Source organism: Polistes fuscatus, unplaced genomic scaffold, assembly GCF_010416935.1.
Source record: "Polistes fuscatus isolate 324 unplaced genomic scaffold, CU_Pfus_HIC Scaffold17, whole genome shotgun sequence".
NCBI lineage: Eukaryota > Metazoa > Arthropoda > Insecta > Hymenoptera > Vespidae > Polistes > Polistes fuscatus.
Window position 1 is genome coordinate 141,433 of NW_025113075.1, and position 7,236 is coordinate 148,668.

Sequence of the window (7,236 nt, forward strand, 5' to 3'; positions counted from 1 at the left end):
GGATTCCTATTGGAAATCAGAAAAACGTCAAAATTTTGATTCGAGGGTGGCATTTAAATACCTTTCACAGTATATATAGATATATTATCGATATATATAATAATATATATCGATAAATACATTCATTAATATTTTGCCAAGCTATTTATTATTGTTTATTAATTTAAATAGTCTCATATAATTAAATGTTATAATGGATGTGTGTTTAAACAGCGCAAAAATTTAAAAAATGCTATAATATTATATAATCATAATTTTTATTTATTTCGAATATTATATGCGTATACATATACTCCGAGCTTTTATACAATAATAGACTCCTCTGTCAATTTAATAACAATTATTTTAATGCACTAACTTAGATTACAGGAAAATTTTACCCTCGAAGTCATCACTGCGAAGGAACGTTAAAATAATTACATAAAATAGATAAAAATACTAAAATTAGAACGTTTTGTTGGAAATAGCAGTGCGTAATCGCAGTAATACTTTAAACAGAAAGAATATGTGTATGCACGCCTACAAGTGCACTAGTAGGCGGATTATTAAGAAGTGATGGTTGTACGAAATATCGGTCTGACACTGTACTTTTGTTTGTCTTCTGTTTTTCCTTATCTCTTTCCTGGAAATCCAAAAAAAGCGATAGAAATAACTTCTTTTATGCCTTCTTCTTTTGATTTGCTACCACCTGTCTGCTGTGTGTGTGTGTGTGTGTGTGTACGCTTGTGCCGGTAAAGAAAATATATTTTTCTCAACACGTTTTAATCCGATAAGGGTTATGATACATTTTAATGAAACTCACCAATAGCGTAGCGATTGCGTTCACTGAGATATCATTGGCATTCCGCTAGTTTTCGCTATAATAAAAAGGGTAATAAAGAAACAGATATGAATGATTTCACAAGGTGGAAGATCAAAATAAGCATTTAATAAAATGTCAGATCCACATGGAAATCATGCATTTTGCATTACTGCTTTCTAACATATTTTTTTTGTTTTAAAAGAAACTTATTCGTAAAACTAATAATAACGTGATTATATTATATAATAAGCATGCAGTAAATATATTAAGGACTATCATTATTGGTAATAATGATAATAGTGATAATGATGACGACGACGCCGATGATGATGATAATGATGATGATGATGATGATGATGATGATGATGATGATGATCATAATCATAATCATAACGATGAAAATAGTTAATAATAACATACTTATTGCATAATTCATTATTCGGCAACGAAAAATGTAAAGTTTCAATGTAATTCCTTTATAATTACTAATCGAATAGGAAATTGTTTATACATATTAATCCGAAAGGCCCCATTCGATGTGCATATAACTTAGTAGTCGCCATTTTATATAAGAACTACACTTACGCGCTAATCTTTTAAATTACACAAAGCATCAAATTTATATATCCGAAATTGTGTACTCCGCCGGACAGAATTTTCTTGAAAAGTATCTGGCTCGATACTTTTTATTTTTTTTTATTTGTTAATAATAAAAGTAAAATTATAGTACGATAAAGCAGTAGCAACAAACAATGATTTGCGTATTTCCTACATTACAATATTACCTATATCTTGCGTTTACAAATTTAACAACGTAGGAAAATTGTTACGACAGAGCTTAGAATAAATCATTTTATTTGTCATTATATTTACCATTTTATTTACCTATGAAACTTTTCGTGTTTATTTTTTTTTATATCCTCAAAACTCCACCTTCCCCCCCCATAAAATCCTTCCTTATTCTTTTATTTCGTAATTACGTATTCGCGTATATTTAGAATTATTATAGTCAAGAGAAGGAAAAGCCGAAGAACAGATTATTATCCATATAATATTGTATTATATTATGTATTATTTTTGTTAATATTCTATCGTTTATTCGAGCTTTTTAGAAGTGCTCCGCCGTACAATTGTAAATAATACACGCTGAATTTAATTAATTACTTTTTATTTTACACACATCGATTATTTCTTTTTTTTGCCTTTTTCTTTTTTTTTCTTTATTCATTGGATTTCCAGAGTAGCAGCGAAGAGATTGTGATTTATAATTCTGCTTTTAGAATTGGAATAAAAGAATATCCTAAAGCTATTTTTAGTTTATTACCAATGTATGGAATATAGCACAAAGTGTTAGCAGAATATCCATAGAATATACAACGAATATTGAATATTACGAGCAAGTATATACAACGGATATTCTTCTTCTTCTTTTTCTTCCTTCTCTCCTCATTTGTATAAGTGCTTCTTTTTTATTTTTCTTTCTTTTTTCCTCTTTTTTTTACTTATCATTAGGCAGTTATAACAACGACTGTTATATTTAAGTGAACTCCTTTAATTTAATTAGGAGTTACATCTTCTTAATCGCTTATATCGGACTTGGTATGTATGAATTTTGTCGACATATTGGGTGCGCATGTAAATTATCCGTCATCTAATGGCAAAAAGTGGCCCGACTGAAATGAATTATTTAATGGAAGCCCAAAAGGGTCTCTCATCAATTCATTTTGGTATCCCTATAGAAATAATTATTCATTAAATTGCGTTCATATTTGACATAGTCTTTAGAACTTTGCTTTTTATTTAAATAACGGTGTCTCTAATCAATCTTTGAGGATCCCTACTACCAGAGTCGATTACCTATTACAATTTCATTTTTGATATTTTTTGTTATTTCTTCTTCTCCCTTTTCTTTTATGTTCTTTTTTGCTTTTTGACTCTTATTCTTTTATTTATATATATATATATATTGAACACAATAACAGTACGTACAACCTAAGTTTGTTTTTTTCTCTTCACAATTTCTCGTTAAGAAATTTTGTTTGAATAAGTACCTTCTTTTTTTTCCTTTTTCTTTTTTTGAAATTACTTACTTACAGTACAAAGACAACAGAATACTTAGAAAATTAATTTATATCGTAATTGAGCTTATTCTTGTTTTTAAATGTTTTGTTTAAAAGGTCATACTGGTCAAAAATTTGGGAAAAATGGATTTTTTGTTTACATATACCGATTGAGTATGCTACTAAAAATGAAATACAAAAATTGTTGACGGACAGTTTCCATTATTTCGACTTTTATATAGGTTGTAAATTGAAATACATAATCGATTAGAGTGAATTTTTAAAACGTTATCCTGTACATCGGTAATTCTCAAAGTGTGTGCCGCAAAATATTACACAATTTTCAACATTTTAATTCCATTTGCGACTTCTTATTTGTGCGATGTTAGATGTTCGACAGTTGCTATGAAAAAATCCAAGTATCGCATAGAAATAAATATGAAGAAGGAAATGAATTCAGTTTAATTTCACGATTTAAGAAAATATTGGCAATCCTACTAATTACTATAATTAGTTGAATTTGTTGAAATCAATATTTTTGTGAACACTCAAATGTGTTTCATTTATTTTTATCTAACCATTGCACAAAATTGTAGCCTATATCGCAAAGTGTACTTATTAAAATTCGTTATTTGTTATTTTTGTTCATTTTTAACAAAGTAAAGTAAGTAGAAGTGTTTCATTTTCATACAAAGTAAAAATTAACTCGAATTTTTCTAATTTCGGATCAATAAAAGTGAACAAATCTTTTACAAGAGTCTCTAAGAGTTTTTCAGATATGTCATATTGAAGGCAACTATTTTTCTTGAAAAAAAGAAAAAACCATTTATTTTGTATTAGATTTATATGTAATAACAATTTTGGAAGCATAACTCGTTGTTATTATTGGAAAAGAAAGATAAATTTTGAAGAAATACTTTGATATTTGCGGCGCTTGACCAGAATGACCCTTAAATCTAAAATTGACATATTATGATTTTCCTATGTACAATATAGGAATTGTATCTTTCTATTAACATAAGTGCATACCCCTGGAAACTTATATTATTAACTTGTGAGTTGGTAGGAGGAGCAAGGGTAAGGAAAAATTGCGTAAACCTCCAACAATAAGCAGCCCACCTTCCTCTCTACGCAACAATACAGATAACTCTTATACAAGCCTAATAAACTTACTTGATTGTAAATAATTTATTCATTAATGCCCTCCTAATGAAGAATATTTAGATGCGCGCTTTAATATATCTCAACGAAATATATCTTCATATATAACTTTGCTTAATTTTCATACGTTCAAATTGAATATACATTATTTTGAATAATCGGCTTGAGATAAAATATCATATACAAAGAATTCTGTGTCGTCGTGATGATACTTCAAAATGATTCCGTATTAGGACAGGAATTCGACGAGCTCGTTATTTTCGAACTTTTATTTCGAGAAATCATGTCCTAATACAGATTTACAAAATAGCAATATATATAAATGTATATATCGTGTAAAGAATTCGGAAATAATCGTAATACTGCACTAAGCTTTCACAATGTTCATAATGTATAATAAGCCTTATCGATTATAAATTTATAAACTTATACAAGATAGGATAGCCTATAAAAAGAGCGAAGAAAAAACGCACGATAAATAATGTATAAGTTTAGAAATTAAGCGAAAATTATTATTATTTTTTTTTAATATATAATCAACATAATGATAATAATATTTTTAAAAAATAATAATAATAAAGAATAACGCTGCGAAACAACGACCGATCGTTACAAATCGGGTAATATAGAACTATCGACTTTTTTATTTTAATAAAGCTATAATAATAGTAGTAATAATAAAGAACAACAGAATCGCATGGCCCGAAAAAATACGTAATCTACGTCTGGCAGTAGAAGACTTTTTTTTTCTCGTTGCTAAGTGACTCCGTCTATTTTCTTCATATAATATAATCAACTTGCAAATAAGTTTGTAAAAATACATACAGAAGTTTTGGTCTTATAAAATCGAATTAATTTACGGTACCTCTTAAATATAACTGCGTATTCTCATCGAATAATTAAAATTACATTATTCTAGCTCATAATAACTTAATAACAGCTTGTATAGCTTAGCTTCGTCGTTTTAAAGTATTCGCGTTTATTTTTGTTTTATTTTTTACCGAACTATTATACGACGAACGCTATTTTATATATTTGCACATGCTTTTTATTAATACACGCGACCCTGCCACTGAACAAACCATCTCTCTTCCTAACTTTTTCCATGTTCGTCTCATTGTTTAAAATCACGCTTACGCAACTCCACATTGTCGTTGTGTTATCATATTGAGTGACAATTATAAAGAAAAAAAGAAAAAAAAAAAAAAAAAAAAAAAATAAAAAACCCCAAGAAAAACGAATGAAGGCGTAAACAATGTCCAATAATATTAGATTGCAAAAAATGTAACACGTTTTCGGTATAAAATGGGACAGAAAGAAAATGGAAGAAAGAAAAGAGAAAGATAAAGATAATGAAATCTTTCAAATAGTATTATACAGGCACCAATGAAAACAAATCAATTTTATATCACATATGTGCCGGTAATTAACGGTGGGCTAATAAGTCAAAAAATGTTTATTTGTTTATGTTATGATTTATTTTGTAATATAAATAATTTTAATATGAAATAAATCAAAAGATTTTTTTTCCAATTTTTTGAATTAAGTCCACTGTCATAACTACTTGCACAAATGTCGGTGGTCTAACAAACGTGCTTAGAGCAAAACAAACCATGGATTTTCTTCATTTTTGTTTGTTTTTAAGGAAATAAAAACTATCATAACAAACGTAACAATCCTAATTTGGAAGTGTGTATAGTTGGTATAACCGCGGCCGGTTTATTGATAGATTTATTCATATTTATTTGCCATTGCGAATTAGTTATCTTTCCTTTCGATCGATGTCAAAGACGATTTGAGATTAATTGCATACCATCGATTTGTCTAACAAGCAACATTTTTACTTCTCTCTTTGTCGTTTCATATATGTATATATATATATATACGTATATTTGTATGTATGTATGTATGTACAGTCAGTCACAGTAGTATTCATAACCACCCTCACTCTCAATTTTAAATAATTGATATTTACTTATAATGTAATTTCTCAAAATTCCTATACATCGAAATTTGTTTTAAGATAATTAAACTTTCAAATTGATATCGAGACCTTAAATACAGCTGCATTTAGGTAGTCAACCGGATAAATTGTAAAGAGGTTGTTAATAAGAAAAAAAAAAGAAAGCAAATATTAATTATTTTAAAGTTACAGTAGTAGTATACGAATACTACTGTGACTCACTCTATGTATGCATGTATGCATGTAAAAGAGATGCTCGGCCGAGAATTAAAAAACGCTAAGATCGGCTCAAGCTGTCCTTGATGTCTTCGACAAAGACGAGTAAAGAATATGACTAGGGCCGTCTTTGGCGAAATGTATTGTGGCGTATAATAAGAGAAGAAAAGAAGATAAGAAGATTCAAAAAAAAAAAAAAAAAAAAAAAATATAATATATATATATATATATTTATACATACAGGGTGATTCACGAATCACTATCAGTAGAGATTACTATGCTATTCACCCTGTATATATGAGAAAAAAAGAAAAACACTTCCCTCGCGCCATTGACGAAATGTGCCTTATATGATTGCAACAATTATATATGACGATGACACGACTCCTTTAACCTGTTAATCGGGGAAAAATTCCTTTTCGGTCAGTGAGAATGTGAATATGCTATTATCTAATTTGTATTCAGTTCAAATTTACATACGACACGATTATAAGGCTTAAATTTAGCGCTTATTGTTAAATAGAATTATCTAAATGTAATAAAACATAAACATAATGTAAAAGATACATTCATAAAAGATATTTTTAATGGAAATGAAAAAAACCATTGATTATACATCGACTTACATTATTTTATTTTATTTATTTATTCATTATTATTATTAATATTATTATTATTATTAATACGTCTTCTATCGTTAAAAATTTCTGACGAGTATGATCGTCTTCGTCGTCGGTTAACAGGTTAAAGGCACAAGCTCGAAAAAGAAAAAGAAAAGAAATCAAATTGACAAAGATAGAATGTTATTCTACGCGACGAAGAAAAAAAATTTAGGGCTTTTATTTATTATTATCCCCTTATAATCCTCTCCCCTATCTTCCTCCCTCTTTTTCTATGCAGACCCCACCCGCATACTCGCCTAATTTTCTTATCCCTTTTTTTAAAGGTATATATATTTTTCATAATTTATTTTTAATTAAATTAAAATTCATCTAATTTTTATTCCTTTTCTCTCTCTCTTTCTCTCTTTCTGT

General features: G+C 28.3%; 1 long non-coding RNA gene across 1 annotated transcript; it reads right to left on the reverse strand.

The window, feature by feature from the left end:
* Window positions 1-438: 438 nt before the first annotated feature.
* Window positions 439-7,205, reverse strand: LOC122515273. The gene is made up of 2 exons (XR_006303239.1): window positions 803-7,205; window positions 439-622 (listed from the first exon to the last, which is right to left on the reverse strand). It is a non-coding gene; the product is annotated as an uncharacterized LOC122515273 (long non-coding RNA).
* Between the last annotated feature and the right edge of the window lie 31 nt (window positions 7,206-7,236).